Source organism: Calidris pugnax, unplaced genomic scaffold, assembly GCF_001431845.1.
Source record: "Calidris pugnax isolate Ruff unplaced genomic scaffold, ASM143184v1 scaffold24, whole genome shotgun sequence".
Classification (NCBI taxonomy): Eukaryota; Metazoa; Chordata; class Aves; order Charadriiformes; family Scolopacidae; genus Calidris; species Calidris pugnax.
In genome coordinates, this window is record NW_015090922.1 from 12,385,619 (window position 1) to 12,404,743 (window position 19,125).

The 19,125-nt window shown below is 40.4% G+C and overlaps 1 long non-coding RNA gene across 2 annotated transcripts in view; it reads right to left on the bottom strand.

Moving 5' to 3' along the window:
- The window catches only part of LOC106893141, a 60,812-nt gene extending 60,324 nt beyond the window's left edge, over positions 1–488 (bottom strand). For both annotated transcript variants that reach the window (XR_001412999.1, XR_001413000.1), the window contains exon 1: positions 328–488. This is a non-coding gene — a long non-coding RNA (uncharacterized LOC106893141). The remainder of the gene's footprint in view (positions 1–327) is intronic.
- Between the last annotated feature and the right edge of the window lie 18,637 nt (positions 489–19,125).

Below are 19,125 nucleotides of genomic sequence, written 5' to 3' on the forward strand. Positions count from 1 at the left end.
ACTCTGTGCCACAGACAAACTGCTCTGTAAAACCAGGAGTGCAGGAGTCCCACCATCTGCTTTTACTGACACCCATTCCCCACACCCGTGCTGCCAGGCTCAGGGTGGCCGGGAGCACACCTGAGCTCACAGGTACTGCTGAGCAGCAGTTCAACAAAGGCACTTTCTTATTCTCCATCCCACCTCACCCCTCCTAACTGCAATTTCTAAATCATTCTTCACAAATTATTACCAGTTTCTTATCTGAGTAATGCTTCTTCTGGGATGATTACACAGACGAAAATGAAGTAAAATTAACTTCACAGTGGTGAAGCCGGTATCACTCACCCCTGCCTCGTCCCGAAGCTCTCCAAGGTCTCTTTGTCCCAGGCTCCCAGGAACGGTTTCCCTTTGCTGGCACTGCCCGTGCTCTCCACCTGCCCCCGAGAGCAGCCTGCCCTGCCCCGGGGCGGGAGAGGAGGGGACGGGAGGGCAGGACCGGGCCGGGGCGGGGCTGCCGCCGCTGTCCTGCCGCCGCCGAGCCGCGGCTCCCCGGCCGGTCCCGGGACACCCGGGGCTCCTGGCAAGCCAAGGGAGCAGCCGAAGGGGACAGCGAGTGGAAAACGCTGTGATGTCCCGCGTCCCAGCAGCGCCGGGGTCCCTCTCGTCGGAGCTGTGCCGAGGCGGGAGCCAAAGGTCTGGCTGATGAGCTTGATCGCCTTCAGCTGGGGCTGGTTTGAGCTGCTGAGCTTTGCAGCGCTGGGGCTGGAAATAGTGAGTGCACGATCTTGTGGTGCACTGCCTTTCTCCTCCTCACCTCTTCTGAGCTTCCCACTGCAAGAAAAAAAAGAAGAAAAAAGAAACAGAAAGTTTTGATTAAGTTTGTTAAGCCCGTATATAGGCAGGGTCTCATCTTGGGCTCAAAACCTAAAGGTCTGGAGTCATCAATTAACTGAAAAGAGCCCGTGAATTTTTTGCAACAAAGCTGACTTTGCAGTCTTCTGAAAAACCCCCGCTTCGAGTTTAGAAATGTTTCTAACTAGGGGGCCCAAGAATGAAGCTGCTAAACACGAAACAAGTTTGGGTTATCCAGTGGGTTGGTGCCTTCCTTTCACTTCTCGGGTTGCCCCTTGGTTTGGTGCAGCAAGTCTCCTTCTGGGAGAGTGACAAATAAAGGCTGTGAAATGTAGCCTTGCCTAGGAAGTGAATGAGCAAACGTTTTGTTTTGTCAAGATCAGTAATGCCCCACTCAGGTACTGATAAATCACAAGTTAGCTGCCAAAAACCACGGGAATTATGACATTATTATTTTTATTTGTTAATTTAGGGCTCTTTGTAGTGGCTTCTGAAACTTTAGCTTTATGCTACAACCCTGAGCTCTTTTCACTTGCTGTGGTTCTCCTGAAATCAAACCAGCTGTGAAATATTGCCTACTTTTAGGCTAAAAATAGCTGAAACCACCAAGTTTCCTGTGGTTTTCATGAAACCGTACACTTTGCGATGAGTGTGCCTACAGTTGGAAAATAAGGGTGTAGGGCACAGCAAGGCAACTCGAAGGGTGTGTTTGTCACCCCAGTGAAGGGCAAGAGCTGATCAAAGCTCAGAAGGACCTGAAGCAGTTAGGGAGGAGCTTTGATTTTTCTGTTCTTTTCTGTATTGCTACTTCTCATGATTTTGCCAATGGATTCATGGTATTTCAACAATTTTTTTGAGCTGAAGCTCCCGGAAGCTAGGCAGCTGCGCAGAAATCACCACTTAAAAAATCCAGCTCTCGTCTATGTGGGAATAAGTTTAGAAGTATAGCATGGGTATATATAATGGCTTAGAGAGCACCTATCAGGAAAGGCTAACGTATTTTTCTCCTTGACTTTATGATTTGGGGATATATTTGTGTTTGGAATATGTGTGTATGGTGTCTTGAGACTATGTAGTATTATCTCCTATGTACAATAAATAAAATGCAAAAGGCTACCAACTCCTCCTGCCCCTCCCCAAAAGTTAGCATTAAACTAGTACTAAAAATAATGCTTCTGTGCAGACACTGTATTCTGGAACTTCCAGTGGTCCCACATCTCTGACTAATTCTAGTTGTCATTTGAATTAACAATATCAAATGCAGATTGATATAATCTCTCCTGTTTATTAAAACCAAAGAGTTACCAACAATGAAGAGAAGTTGCTTGTGCTATTGCAAACTGTATTTCTATACAGGTTATCTACAGGAAGGCCTTTCAGATTCAGCAGAAAACAAAGGTCAGGCTTCTCTCAGCTGTCTGGGTGACATTCTTAAGATTTCAGTGAGAGAAAAACACAGATTTGAAAGCTTATTTACAGATCTTACTCTTGGGTCATTTACAAAATAAAGTCGAATCACTGCCTTCCACAGAAATCCTAAAGTGGGTGAGGAGGCTTGCAATTTCAGTGGGAGCTAATGGTCACTTTTGCTGGAAAAACAGGAACTGCAGCTGGGATAAAGCTTTTATTCACTTATTTTTGATTGGTCTAGTTCTCTAAATCTGTATATGTAGGTCATACCTATAGCAAGCAACTGCACTGGTTAAATCTCCTTTCAGGAAGATTGTCTCATTGTCCATTTCAATGGCAGATTTTTCTGTGTATGCAGAGTGGACCCTCCTTGTAACCTTCCACAGCTTCAGAAATGCAGAGGCTGTGGAAATGCGAGAAGCCCCTACGCTCTACACTCATTCTGCACTGTCAGGAAACCACCCAGTCCTTACACCTGGATCCGAGATACTCTTTTCTCTGCTGCCTGGATTCAGACAGCCTTGTAAGTAGCATTGCCCCTAGCATGCTCAAAGAATACCATCTTGACTGAGGTCAAACTTACAATGGATCCAGGATAACCTGAGTAGGATTAAACCACCCCACTTCGTCCTGACCATGTTTTTTTGTGTATCCAGCCTGATTGTCAAATACCATTTAGGTTGTTTTCTTCTTAAGAACACAATGCAAAGAGAATGAGACAAGATTTACTAAAATAAAACAGAGTAAGGCATGTGCACGGGGATATTAGCATGAATTATGCTCTGATTCTAACAACAGTAGAAGGTTGATAAGATTGTACTTACTCTAATCTACCATACCATATGGTAGATGACTCTCTACCTTTTCTCTGCTGGAAATACCCTCTATTGCCTGGCTGAAATAGCGTTAAAAGGGTCTAGACACATTCTCGCTCTCACTAGATAAAATACTTTTTTTATTGGGGCTACATTTGATATTTTTCCTAATCAGTGCAGATACTTCAGAAATCACCTGAATTACAAATAAGGTGTGTGTTTGCCAATGCTTGCTAGTCTATTGCTGATAGAAACTGTGTGTAACTGCAAAGGATGGTACAGCACAGCAGGGAATGCTTCTACCCCAAAGGTAGAGACAGTCCTAATCCAGAGTGAGGTGTCTGCCCAGCACCTGGTAGTGAACACATAACAGAATATGAACTTCTCCTGAGCACCTCCTTCCACCTAATGAATCCACCACTGAAACCTCTCTGTGATGCTTTATTATAAGTACAATTATAGAATCATAAAATTGTCTAGGTTGGAAGGGACTTTTAAGATGATTGAGTCCAACGAAGTAAGACCAAGTCACCAAGAAGGTGACATAAAATAGAAAGAACATATTCCAAATTGTTTCTTATTTCAGACAACTTTACCTGTAGAGATGAATGCCCCTGAATGAAGCCAAACATGTTGGTGATAAAGCATGAAGTCAAATGATGTCATTCAGTCACTATTTTCTTGAGAAAATCAGTCTTCCATAATTAGACTACTGTGCATATACCAGTAGCTGAAATCCTGCATGTATGATTGGTGTAGTGAGGAAAAGATAATAAAAAGCAGTGAAAATGGGCAAAAAGTGTACAGTATGCTGCCTTTTTTAAGAGTATTTTTTCTTATTTTTGTAATCCTGGAAAATCACAATAGGAAACCAGAACAGTTAATAAGTTTGTGAAAAGTAGGAGGCCAGCTTTTTTACTGTATAGATAACATGAATAATGACAAAGCAGTACAGGAACAAGGCATACTGGTTTGGGGGCTGGAGTAGGTCTTGGAGTCCCTGGACAAACTGTGGAAAAAGGGAAAGATACACACACTGTCACACAACTCTGTTCCACTCACCCAGTCCATGTGCTTCTCTGAGCACACCTGGCCCTTCTGGTGCACTGAGTTAATAAAAAGTTGCTGTGAGATAAGCCAGCATGTGAAATGAGAGCAAATCAGCTACGCTGTGTTAAGTGATAGGTGTCACTTTCTCACCCAGATCCATAAACCAAGCTGGGTTCCTCTCTCTGAAATGAAGTTAAGGGACCCCATATTTACTTATTAAGAATGAGCGTTCAGGTACACAAAATGGTTTGTGTGAAGTAAATACACACCCATGGCTTTTGTGTATCGGTCTCAACATCTGTGGCACTGTGTTTTTTCACTGCATTGGTCATTTTCATACGCTTACATGTGCTCATGGGCAAATTTTCAGGTCTTAATTTAATAAAAGAATTCAGTAATTAATTTTCTTGGTCCAGATGCATGTCAGTCATTTTGCCAAATATATATTGGACCTGATCCGTACCTGGTTTTCACTGATATAACTTCATTGATTTCATTGGAACAACGTTTACTTCAGATAGTTGCGAGATCCTACCCATTGGAAAAAACCACAATATATGCAGATGGAAAACTTCAGGGCTTCTGTGGTGTTTAGCTGAGTGCCATTATTGTGCAGGATCTGAATTACGTTGGTGGATTCTGTCATCCACTCATTTATTCATGCATTTATTATCTGCATCATCTAACTGATCAATTTCCAAGCCAGGAAATTGATCCCACTGTAGAAGCAGGAAACTGATTAAAGTGGTTTTCAGAGCAATTCCTCTGACATTTAGGAGGGAAAAATAAGGAAAAAATCATTGGATCGTTACATCATAAACTTAATTTGTGAGTTAACTTTTCTTTAATATATTTTATAGCAATTAACATTACCATAGCTCATATTGTAGGGAGCAGAAAACTCCATTCTCCTTAAGCACGTGTATAGGCTGTAAAGATCACCCAGTAGAGTCTAACTTTAAAAGAAGTCACAGTATCACTCAACATGCAAAAGAATAAAACCTTACAAATTGCTTAACGTAGAACGTGAGTGTTTCAGCCTCTATTGTGCTCTTTTTCCTTTCCCTACTTACAGATCTTTTCACTGCCTGTTGGTGAATCTGCCCCATTCTTTCTTCATTAAGCCTTTGCTTTTTTTTTCCTCATGACTGTATTTCAGTTTAGCAAGCACAAAATTCCACCTGATCCTCTCAAGCCCAATATCAGCTGCTGTGACCTGCTTGCCACAGAGCTGTTCCAGCTCCTCTGGATACTCCTGATGGCAAAGCACTGGTTCCTCCGTTCATGTCCAAATATGCCATATGACATTTAGCATCCATGCTCTCTGTTTTACTGCCTGACATGAAAGAGGATGTTGTCATGTCTCTGATGGCTCCCTGCTATTAACTGGAGAGGGGGACAACAAATTTGTATTTAAGGTGATAGGTGAAAATAGAATATATTCATCTACATATTTGCTCAAGTGATTATTCACACATTAGTATAACGCCTCACTAGTTTTCTAATCTAATTTCTAATATTATTTCCCCTTAAAAAGCTTGTTCCTAGAGTTAGAAATCTTCCACTGAATGTTGTCCAAACCAAACACCAAACACCAAGGCTCTTTTGACCAAATGGAAGGATTTCACATCTTGTGAATTTGATGTTAACCCCTGAAAATGGGAGCCGCTGAGGTTCTTTAGCTCTGAGAAGTTATACAAATGTCTTATGATCCTTACTTTCCTTTGCACACTCAATTTCCTGGCTGTTCTACATGTCCCACTGTAGCATTGTAGTTTTGCCTCTGGAAGAATTGTATCTTCCACTTATTTTTTCATGCATCTACTTCTTGTTATCATCATTGTGGGGTTCTGGGGTAAGTTGATTATCTTTCTGATTTTCCTCAAGCTCTTTCATAGTTGCTTGAAACGAATATTCTGATCCCTCTAGATTGCTGATTTCTTCCAAATCTTCTTGTATTTGGTGGTGTTTAGCAAACAGAATTCTTGTCTCAACATGGAGACCTCCACTGATGTTAAGGTATCTCCAGTGATGTTCTGGAACACAATGGTGATATCTATGTGCTGACAATGAAGCAGGTGACCCATATGTAAGAAAAGGAGTGACTCTGAGAATAACATAGGCACATACACACAGGGCATAATGGAGCCTATATGAAAGTGGCCAGGGGTTCAACTCTCATTCATGTTCCATCATGCCCAGATATGAATAAAAAAAAATAATCACTGGATATAGGTCTGTAGGCTGAAAATCTCACATGTAGGCCTCTTAAGATGAGACTTTATCGGCAATTCCCTTTACAGTAACCCATGGAGCTGGCCAAAGCCCCCCAGGAAGTAAGAATAGTATATCACACTTCTTTAAAATTTAACATAATCAGTATCCTTCTGCAGCTCAAAGAAGGATGACGTTTCTTTCGTAGAAATAAAACTTGACTGAAAATCTAACTTAGACTGGGGAGTTCCTTACTGCCTCCAGCATAGTCAGATCACAACTTGTAGGGTACATCTAGTCATTAGCTAGAAGTCAATACTACCCTTTAAACTGACTGGAACTAGGTAGACATTTCAGCATGTGCACTAAAAGTTCAGCCTCTTGTTTCCAGACTCACAGTACTTGCTGCATTTTATAAAAGTGATATAAGGCATAGATTCCACATCTGAAAAAAGATTTAGGCAAGTAAGACAACTAATTTTTTTGTTATTGAGTTTGAGGAAGAGAAGCAGAAGAGGAAGAAAGTAAAGCAAGCTGATTACCATGGATAACTGATGCCCAAAGACAGGGAAGGTATCAGGCTAAACATAAGGCAACAGTCTCCTCTTCACATGATTTCCATACAGAAAATGTGGAAGCAGCTGTCCCAGTTCAAAGGCCAGGACACACTGATGGCAGACATTCTGCCCTTGGCCGACTTCGTAAGTGCCCTGTTGCCACAACAGGCTGATGCTTTCTGTTGGCAACGCCACATTCTGCCCCATTCCTTGTTTGACCACTGGGGCAGTATCCAAGCTCTTCAAGGGGGACTGAGCTTAACTCCTCTGTCACAGGCCATCCTGCTTGGTTCCTATTTTCTCTCTTGTAAATACATCTACATATTGCAGTGAAGCTTTCTGCCAGAATTTGTGGACTCCCAGAATGTCCAAGTGTCCAAGCCAATTAGCTCTTTCTGGGAGGCAGGTTTATTGGATCAGATAAAGCACCATGATAATAGCTATCCCGTTTCAGTGTTCCTGGATAGTTTCCCTTCAAAGTGTTGCACTGAATCTCATGGATGTAATTAGCCCAGGAATCTCTGCACTGTCCTCTATTCACTATTGTAGATGTGCCAGCATTTCAGTTTCCCATCTATAAACTGGAATTCCTGGCAGGGACTGGAAATAAGCTCACAGTGACTTCATGATACAGTAAAGGATGTCCCTGTAAGTAAGGTAACATGACCTTTTAAGAATCTTAAAAAATGCTTTCTTCTCTGTTATTCAGCAGTAGGGAAACAAAGTTCTTCCAGTGTTTCTAGTCTGTATAAAACACCTTTCAGAAAAGGACCTGTCAATTACAGTTTATATCATGTAAATAAACACAGGGACCTCAATTGCTTTCTGCTCTGTTCCATTTATCATATACACTAGGGCTAAGTCAGCATATTTGCTTGGTAGGTGATGTGTAGAGATCATGGATGGCAGATCCAGTGAAAACAAGGAAGATTAATGAAGTTACTGAGACCACTTCCTTTTACATAATTTATCAACTGTTTTGTCAGTTTACAGCTGGATTTTCAAATCCCAAGGCACGCTGAAGACAGAATGATACACAGGGACCTGTAATCCCATCATTAATTTTGACTGAAATATTAGCTAGTTTTTAATTGCTTTTGGTGCCAATGATCCAATTACCTAGTTAAACATAGGTCCTAGTTATTGAATAATCAGAAAAGGAGCAAGAAAAGGAGCAAGAAAGGATGTGGGATGTTTGTGTGTACATGTGTTTATGCATATTTACCTTATGTTTTCCAAAGCTAATGTGTATTTTCTAAGAAAACACTGAAATGGAGCTGTGGCAGTCTTTGTGCTTTTATTGCAGTTAAGTTTCCTGAATTCCTGTTGGACAATGAAGATACCCTAATGCCTTAAATGCTTACTAATGATGTAATTGTTCAGACAGTCTCACGACATCCTCATGATTGTATCCTGATAAATCTTTAAGAACTATAGAAAGGATTTTCATCTCTGTCCAGGAACCAGACATTGTAGTGCAGTTAGGAAATCAATCTGGTTTTGCTGAATTACCTAATTGGTAAGTGGGAGGAATAGGGTACTGTTTGGTAGGCGTGAAATATATAGCAAACCTCCTACAGTAAACAGGTACTTGCAAAATCATTCATTCCCATGTACCAAGCACCTTTCAGTCTTTTGAGCCAGACTCACCCAAGTCAGTTCAGAGAGCTGTAAGTTTCCAGCACCTCACATGCTCTTGTCCTTGATTTATTGTATTAAAATGTTTGCATTCACATTCAAACCAGAGAAGAAGCTAATGTAATTTCTTTTTGCACCCAAAGAAATGGAGGCTGCTACTTCAATTTCCAAATGATGGTGTCTTTTGCTCTGTTTCGCTTTCCTCTTATCTCTCCAAACTTGCTGTCACTTTGCCAGCAGAGTTGAAGCTAATGCATAGCAGGAAGGTATACTGGTGCTCTTATTTGTGCTGCATTTATTGCTACACATTGCAAAATTTTACTTTCATTTCCTTCATGGTATGATTTTTTCATAGTTGCAAGGACAGAGTAGGGTCTATAAAAGCTGGGGTAACTGTGTGTATTTAGACAGTGAGGAAAGCTCATGCCTGAGTAGGAAGTCTGTCTTCACAAGATATTTAAATATCCGAAGATAACTTCTCTATAAAGCCTCGTGCATCTCATATCAGCATCTATGTTGCGGGCCAAATTTAGAGCAGGATGTTAGCAATAAGGGATTGTGAGACAGTACAAAGAATTCCAGAGGAAATCCAAAGGTTGGGTTTTTTTGGTACTCAGGCACTGCAAGTTCCTAAGTAATATTTAATAAATGGAAAGGTCAGCAAATGGAGTTGTATGTAGACACTTACCAGCCGTGTTAGTCCCATCCAGTTAGATGACCTTCCAATACACTGGATCACAGTGCTGCTGTTTGGAAAAATGGGAGAGGGCTGGCAAAATAGTTCCTTAGACTGCAGCTCTTAGGTTGTCAAAGTAGTCAGACAGCCTTCCTTAGATGCCTGTCAGGAAATAAATGAGTACCCATTTTGTAGCACAGACACTATTGCAATAGACTTTTAAGCACTTGGGTTAATTTGTGAATTAATGGTGTGGTAACAGGAGTTATCTCCTCTTTACATATGAGGAATTGAGTCACTGGCTAAACAAATGACATACCCATGCCTGATCTTTAGACTTACGCCTTATCTCTGCAACCATCCTTCTTTGCTCATATTTTCTCCTTCCAAATAGTGCAGCAGTAGATGAGATAAAATTCTTAGAAAGGAAACAAGTATCATATTTCTCCTACATACATTGCCTTTGGAAAACAGACGTAGTTATAGAGTTACTGATGTACAGAGGCATTCATACCAGAAAGAACAGCACACATAGGAAAATCCTGAGGAGACACAACAACTAACACATGCACAATCGTTCTCACATTGTGATCATGCTGGAGGTCCTGTGCATGCACTAGACAGTCAATCTGTGTATAGTGGCAACATCACTAGGACTTCCAGGATGCCAAACATTTAGAAATTCCAGAAAAATGGTCAAATTCCTCTTTTTCTGGTCAAACAAAACTTACATGCAAGAAAAGAGTACACGTTTCAGTAAAATTAAAAGTAAGTCTCGTCAAATATAATGGCCAAAAAATTATGATTGTCCCTTCCAACTCCAACAATTCCGTGATTCTATGATTCCCAAGGTCTTTAAAGGCTAAGGTCCCTCCTCTATGGATTTTTTAAATCAGTTCCAATGAACCATTTTAAGTCATCCTAGCTAATTGTGCTTTACTGCTCCTTTTAGTGAATTTTGATGACCACTCAGAATATATGTTTATATGTTTGAGTTTCCTGAAGATAAGCACAAAAAACATACGCTGTACAAACAAACACAGCATTACTTAAGCTGTTCTGAGAGAAAGTGGTCTAATTTTACTGTAAAACTCATTCTTTTGATTTTTCTACAGCTTGCCTAATAAACTCAGGATCTCTTCCTGTGTCAGCACTGGGAAATTTCATTTTCATGGTTTCTTTCCTTTGTGCAACAAGAAAAGAGGTCTTCCATTTTGTTAAAACAGTGCAAAACTGTTCACCTGTAAGATTTAATAACGACACACAAACATATATGCATACACACATATCTACATACATGATTATTTTAAAATATTTGTTTGTCATGAAGGACAGAACAGGAAATATAAATATTTCTGTGACCTATTAGGGCAAATTAATTTTTAGAGTGATGGTTTGTTAAAGGATATGGGTGTTAGAGCAATTTATGATGATATGAAAACCCTCCAGAGATCAGATTATCATATTGAATAGGTTAGCAAACCTCATTTTCTGCCATGACATTCTGCTATATTTCATCATGTGAGAATTTGGCCTAGAATATTTCACAACAACTCCGAGGCACTACAGATAAAGTTGTGCTCTTTTACCTGACAAATAATACTGAGACTCCCAAATCCAGGTAACATCTTACATAATATTTCATGGAACACTGACAGATCTGTTTCATTAGGCCTACATTTTGGAGCTTCCTTAATTTCAGACTTTACTCTGTACTTGTTAAAATACTGACTATACTCCAGCAAAGATAATTTCTTGAAGCCTGAGTCCAACCCCACTTGCTCTGGTGAAAAGGTATATCCTGGCTTCTCCCAGGGCAAATATTAGAACAATGCTGTCAAGCTGTCTAAGCTTGAAAGATAGTTGAAAGATGAGAGTAGAAGGCTGTGCATGTTGTGTCTGACTTCTCTGAGTAAGCAAAGAAAGCTAACAAGTATCAACAACGAGCGCAAAAGCAACACCAGTTTGATTTTCCTGAAATTTTATACTAATTTTGCACAGCTGTAATTGACATGACAAGATTCAAAACAGCACAGTATTGCTGTCATGGTATTTAAAGGCAGTTTTTAGTCAGAAATAACTATATGGGACTTCAAAAATATCCAGAGTTTCAGTAAGGAGTTGCTGATTGGATTGTAAGATCCATGAATGCATTTAAAATGGGAAAAGGCTTTCTTGACCACCTGACAAGAACTTCTGCAGTTATTCCAAGCACTAGTTCTGAATAAGCATAAAATTATTTGCAAAACCTGAGCTGCTTTTGTGGCTGGTTTCACTGCAGTCAGCATATCAGTCACTAAAGAATTAATGAAATTTTTCTTTCAAGTGAATTGCTCCAGTTGCCCCTTTGGTTAGGTTCTGAATCATTGATGGAGCCTGAGCCAAGCAAAGGCCAGTCCTGAAAGATGAATGCAGTCTTTCTTTTGTTGGCTTTGGGCCATCAGTACAGAAGATGCTTCCTACCATTGCTTATGCCTATATGAGTTTCACAACTGTCAGCAGATCTGTTAGAATATAGGATCCCTTAAGAGAATGACAAGCAACTTGATGGAATGTCATTTCTTCCTACGTAGATGTTGGTCTGGTGGTGTCTCATGTTCAAGGTAGTTATAATTTCCTCTTTATATCCACTTTCAATAGCTGGCAAATCTCATCTTTTTGAATATTCAGGATATCTGTGCCCAGATGAGACAATTGGCTAAAATTAGTGTACCATATCTCTGCTTAGAAAAGTTAGCACAAACACTGAGAAAAGAAGGAGATGGAAATGGAAACATAGCTATTTGAGAAGCCATCTCCAGTGTTCTGAGAACAGAGAGGTACTACGCATGCTGTTAACAATCGGACCTGTGCTTAAGCCTGAGATGCCATCACAGAGTTGACACCATGATTTATTTGGATACCTGCTCTTATTCTCCTCCTACCCTGGGAACTGGCTCACGATGACAGCTGTACTTAGAAATACCCCCACACTAATGCTACTCACATTAAATGTCAGCCTAGTTACTCAGCCTGCTCCATCTCATACTATGTGGTCAGAACTGTCTCAGTATGACATTAGCATCTGAAATATGTTTCTCAGCTATCAGCAGTCCTCCTCCAAAAAAAGACAGTTATTACTTCAAAGAGAAAAAATCAATTCTCAAGCCATCAAGACTACATTTCTTCTTTTTCTTTTTTTTTATTTTTAAAACACATCTGACATTTCTAGGAACTTTTTGGGATGCTGCTTTTCTCTTTATGACTAATTTTACTGAACATTAATAATATGTCTGTTTTTGATATAAATATGTAGATGAGTCCCTTCTCCCAGGACATTACTATATAAGCCAAGGTCAGATGATTCAGTTAAAAGCTCAAGTTGTTCCTGGCACAGCTCTACTTCTGTAAAGGGAGCACATTCCTTATTTACATTAGCAGACTTTTTTTTTTTTTTTCCTAGAAAAGGAAGTACAATTACAGTAAGAGCAATGGAAGCACAACAGTGCTTCTTAGTCTGGTGGGTGGAAGTTGATAATTCAGGACACGCATATAAAGAGTAATTTGGGAGATGACGCTTGCTGTTTTAGAGAAGCAAGGCAAAAAAGAAGGCATGAAAATACTTACAGGACAAAGACACAAAAGAAGAAACAAGTCAAAGACATGGAGTGAATAAAGAAAGGAAGCTAACAAATCGCTTTAAATGGCAATTGCTCCTGAAAAACAAAGCAAATTAATATCAACAAGACTGAACTCCCTCATGGAGAAGCTCTAGGAACAAAGAACAATAGATGACTCAGAGAGGAGAGAAAGAGCAAAGAAATATTAACTGAACATAGACACTCTTGATCTGAATGGCTGTCTCTGTCTTCAGTCTGCATTTGTGTGTATTGCATGGGGAGGAAGCCAACATTGCACCATCCCAGGGCACGCATCCCCTTGGCAGGGTGTAACTCTGCTAACACCATGTCTCTCAGCTCCCTTCACATTCTCCCAACAAGTTAGACAAGTTCTAGAGAACATTTCCCTTTGGGGGATTCACACTTACTGAAAAACTTAACAAGCAATGCAAGAACAACCATCCAGCCTTCCCAGCTGGCTCCAGGTCTTCATACTTAGTCCCTAATATAACTCCTGCTGAGGTTTTCTACCAGCATGACTCATCTTCCATCATCCAGGCTATCTGCCTCCTGTTCCCTGAAGGCAAATACTTACAGATTCTCTGTCAGCTAAAATCTCTAGAGAAACTGCTTAAGCACACCCGTTTCCCAAGAAGCAACTCCCAGAGTTTCCCTTTCAACACTCCTCTGAGGCACCTAACAGCTGTTCTTCTAATGTTGACTGGGAAGTCTCTAGCTGGTAAGGACTTGGCCCCATTTTCCAGCTCCTCGGCTGCTGCTCCAAGCATCCATCGCTTCCAATGGCAACATCATGCAATAGCAGGAAGGGGAAGAGGGGAAGGTTGTATCATAGCCTATACAGCACTACTCAGAAAAGATGCTGACCATCATAACATAGTCTTCATTCTGACATAAGGCTTGGCAAACCATTCTGGAGTGAGTCCAGGAACAGCCAATGGGTTTGAACAGCCAGATGTAACAGCAAGAACATATTGGGCTAAACAGAAAAAGAGGTAACAAACTTCAGGGAAGCGTCTATCACCAATACTGTTACAAATATTCATATTATTGGGAGATGGAGCACATACAACACTGAATAGTCTCATGCTCTGCATCTCCAGTTAAACAGCAACTAGACTGCTCTGGAATGGATATGTAACCTTACTGGAACAGCTTATAGGAGACTTTTTTCCATTACTGAGCTTTCTGCAAAAGCAGTCACCATTCAAAAGGGTATGTCTGGGGCTCTGTATCTGTGTGTGAATAGTTCGTCCAATTAGAGCCTATATTGTCTAAGCGGCCACATAATATATTATCAGTATCCAGAACCAGGCAACAGCATCATTAGATGTGGGAAAACTTACACACAATTTACGCCCTTCACCCTACACTCAATGGAGAAGCTAAAGGAGCAATATCTTATCTAGAACACAAAAAGGAAATGGAAACCCAGATAAAACCAGTCTCAGTGAGAGCAGAGAACATCTGCTGCAAGCCCTGGGCTGCATGGCCTCCAACTCACCAGGTGAACAGGATATTTGGTGTCTGTAGACAAGCTGAACATGAGTCAGCAATGTGCCTTAATGAGGGGTGAGAGTCAACAGCATACTAGGCTGCATTAGCAAAAGTGTAGGCAGCAGGTCAAAGGAAGTGTTTATTCTCTCTGTTCAGCACTTTTGAGATGGCACCTGGAGTATTGCACCCAGTCTGAGCTCCTCAGTACATAAAAGACTGTCAAACTGAAGGAAGTTCAGCAGACATATCCTAAGATGAATAGGGGTCTGCAATACATGAATGAGAGACCTGGGTTTGTTCAGCCTACAGAAGAAAAGTCTATGGGGGGGATCTACCTGCTATATTAACTACCTAATGGGCAGCATTTAGCTGAGCCGAGCTTTAACCATCACTATGAAGGGAGTTGCCTTCAGCCCACTGATTAATAACAGCTTGTTTCTGTGTGTGCCAGTGGCCCCACGCTGACCTGCTGCTTCACTTGCAATGCCTGCTGCAGGGGCTGTGCTGGGAGCTGCGCTTCTGGCTCAGGCCGTGGGAGGATGTGGGTTGCTGATGTGTGAATGAGAGGGAGAGCAAGGTGTGAAATTTGAGGGTGGTGCAGGTTCACATGCTGAGCTGAGATGCCAATTTGTAGGAGTGAAGAAATACAGTAGGAAGCTATAAAAGAAGGCTGTCTTTTTCTGTGTGTATGCGTTTTCTCTCATGGAAGGAGTCAAAAATACCCAGAAACTCAGTGTCTCATAAGTCAGATTTTAAAATCTCATGGTTTTGAATCACCTACCATGGAGAAAGGAGGAGAAGGAAATACACTTACATTATTGTGAAAATGTTATTGTGAGAACCCAAAGACTGTTTTGTAAATATTAGAAAAATGTCATTAGTACTGTGGCCATCAATGGTATGTGCTTCCTTCAACTAACTGGGAATGAGAATAAATCTTTTCAAGAGCCATTATGGCTCTTGATTTTAGCGCCAGTTTGGTGATAAATACCAGTTTATATCAGAGATATATGATGTGTTAGGATTATACTTGAGTTTTCAGAAAGTAGAGGTAGGTTAAAGGTTTTAAATCAATACATAAGAGAACAAAGAGATGTAATAGCTACTAGTATATGACCAGTAGGTTCCATGCTGGCAATTGTAACAGGAGATAAAAAGGAAAATAGAAGGGAAGAGATTTTTGAAGCAGAGTTACAGCTGTTTCACACTCAATGTCAGAAGGAAGTTGAAATAGAAAAGACGAGATGCTCAGAAGGAAATTCCTATCAAAGAGAAAGGACCCTGTACCAGCTCTTAAGAATGGATGGTGGGTTCTTTATTAGCTCAGATAAGCTTGTTGCTATGAACAGTATCAGAGGCTTTTCAGTCTTTATCTGTACAGTCTGATACTTCCCAAAAAGAGGGCAAAGCAATGTGACTAGGTCATTGGATTTACCTGTCGGTAACTCATTAGGATAATGTATGGAAAAACATCTTGAATTAACATTTGCCAAAGCTGATTAACAGCTTTTGCTGCCAAACAATCCACCTTTCGCTGGAAGACCTGGAACAGCTTTGAAGCATGAAGATTACATAAGATGATACACAGCTGGCAAGGATGTGGTGGATTTAGAAACAAACAAAAAAAGATAACCAAATGTAAAAGGTGTTTGAGGAGGAAATGGAAGAGGTATGTCAATAGTCAGCCCACAGATCAGTAAGCAGGATGGGGAAGGGAAGGTTGGGCAGGATGCAGAAGGAAGTATCATACCCAGCTCAGGAGTTAAATACTTCTGCATTTTGCTAATGTCTTATTCCTTCAGAAAATACTCTTCAGAAATCCTCTTAGCCTGTTTTTAATTAGGTCAGGGAATGCGCCAGTAGCACAAATGTATTCACAGACAATGCCAAAACACTCCTTCTTGGGAAGCTCAGGTAGATGAGGTAGGTTATCAGAGTTCATCATACTCTGTTATCTGAGTTATGCCCTGAAGAAGGAAGTCAAAAGTTCAGAAGAAAAAGAAATTAAAACTGAAAAAATATATTCAGACTGCTGAGAATAATTCACTTGATGGATGACTTCAGTGTTTTTACCTACCTCCTACGGAAATTTAGCTCACCAAAGTGATCACCTCATACTTGACATAGACTGTTTGAGACTTTATACCATCACGTCTCATGTCCTCATTCCCAGTTGCCTGTCAGAGCATCTGAACTCTAACTCCTTTTGACACAGGCATAGAACATATCTTCCGTATTTTGTACAAAATAGAGCCATAGGAGCTGCCTCCCCCTTTGACAATCCTATTATCTATTATCCAGTGATTAGTCTGCTCACTTGGTGATAAGTGGAGATTTAAATTCATATCTCCACTCCAAATCAGGTGAGTGATTCAAACAAATTCAAATTCTACTTTTCAATTTTCTGAAATATGTCAGCCTGAAGGCCTCATCTTCAGCAAATGTGAATTCTACAGGGAGAATGAAAAGCTACCTCTGAAGAAACACAAGACAAAGTCTGTTCCTCCCCTTAGAATTTCCAGATGGCTATCTTGAAGTGTCAGGATACCCATCAGCAACTTTTAAATTCCATTGAGTTACTGCTGAATGCCATAGTTCTTAAATCCCTCTCTGGGTTTTGTCCTTCACATATCTGCCTTAAAAATTTAGGAGACACATTTCTAAAAGCATCAGGCACCTAATGACATCTCTATGATCATGGGAAGGTTTAGTCAGTATAATTTTTCAAGAGCAAATAACCAGCTTAAGTGTTTGGCACTCAGTAGCTAAAAAAATAGAGGTGCCAAAGTCATTAACTGGGTACTTGCATCAGTACAGCTAAAGAAGACAAAAAACATGGATCCTGTAGAGCTAATAGGCAAGATTAAGAAGAAATATGATTGACTCGGTGTTTCACAGATGAAGATCTGATACAAAGCTCCTAGAATTCAAGTAATTTTCGTTGATTGTTAGAGTTGTCCTTAGGTTGTCCAAGCTGAAGAGAAAGTCTGTGGAGGTCTGGACAATGAAACCAGAAGAACTGAGTCTATTCTGTTTTTTAGCCACTTGATCATCTAATGAGATTCATGACTGAGCTGACACTTAGCTCAATTTTTAAAAAGGTTAAAAAAACCCAAGCAATACCACTGCTGTATTTAGCAGCCCTATGGAATTTACTGTCAGTCAAAAATGTAGCACATGTTGGAGAGGCAAATAAGATTTATTTTTAAATCTTTTGAGAATGATTCAGTAGCAGTAGGTCATTCCCCCCATAAAAGGCTCCATTATTCTTTCTCCATAGTGAGTCCTGTAGAAACTTCTTTGAAATGCTTTCACGCAATTTATCAGATTCTCTGCTGCCTTTTTTTTTTTCAGGTAATGAAGGTTATTGGGCATTTTCTTGCTCTTACAATACAGTAGTACATAATTCTCATATATATACACTTTGAGAAATTTTATCTAGGCTTTCTTTCATCATTACTCATGACATTTTAATACGAATAGTTCTTAGTGCCATTGTGCAAAAATGGGACATGACTGTAGTCCCTTGTTTTCCTTTATATTTGTCACACAAAGTCAACTGAAATTACCTCTTTCCAATTGAAATTTACCTTGTCTGGACTCAATCCACTAGTGAAGTGCTTGAACATTCTAAAAAGCATTGGCAATGTTTTTTGAATACTGAGGGATTTTTCCACAGGCTGATAAACACTACTTTGAAGAGGAGTCAGCAGGTCAAAACCTGATCCAGTGACCACTGAAGTAAAGAGGAAGGTTTCCACCAAAAGCAGTGTATTTTGGCACCGATTCATTTAAGTAATTGTCCTAATTTTGCTAATATTACATGAGCTCTATTCTACTAGTTCAGCTAATGTCTACAAGGATGTCTGGTAAGATTTCACATTCTTCTTCTGGCATAGCTGTAACGTAGGTGACACATGAATGGGACATTCCCTGGAAACACTGTTTTCCACCTGAGTCCTGAAAACAGACTCTTTGTCTGGCTTGGGAGACAGGAGACATCTACATGGAGCATTAGCACCTGCTGTGTACAGTACGCAAACCAATGTCATCCAAACTGAGTGGGCAGCAGCAACCACATATAGAATTGTTTCGGTTGGAAGAGACCTTTAAGATCATCAAACCCAACCATTAACCTAGCACTGCCAAGTTACCACTAAACCATTTCCCTCAGCACTACATCTACACATTTTTTAAATACCTCCAGGGTTGGTGACTCAACCACTTCCCTGGGCAGCTTATTCCAGTGCTTCTGTCTGCTGTTCTGGACACCTCCCACGCACGGGCTTTTCTAGTACCTGCTTCTTATAATAAACTGACAGTATAAATGATCTCTTCCTGTTAGTTTCATTTGATTCCATTAAGTCTGGCCTACAGTCTTCACCTCTGGATAAAAGTGTTGGCCTATTTTGTCTTGCAATGGTTCCTTCACCTTTCCTTTCATTCTCAGACACGCCAGATGCTATAATTTATACTTCCTTAGGTTTCTTCTTCAACAGTGATTACTTTAGTGCATGTGTGGCAGGCTCTGCATTTAGAGGTTTCAGTGATGTAATGTCACAGGAGATACACTTCCAGAAACATTAAGTGAATGCTCCAAAAATGTCCTTCACTGTGCGATCCTCCAAATGGCTCCACTGTCTTTGAGACATAACCAGCTCTATAGACTCAAGGTCTTTCAGTACCACACTTTTTGCTAGCACATATTAATTACATAAAAACCTAAGTTTTGGTGTTTTTATCTTTGCATACACCAGCTATATGGAATAGACGTGTTCTGTATCCTGCGAATCTTGCTGATACCAGCACTGTTAATG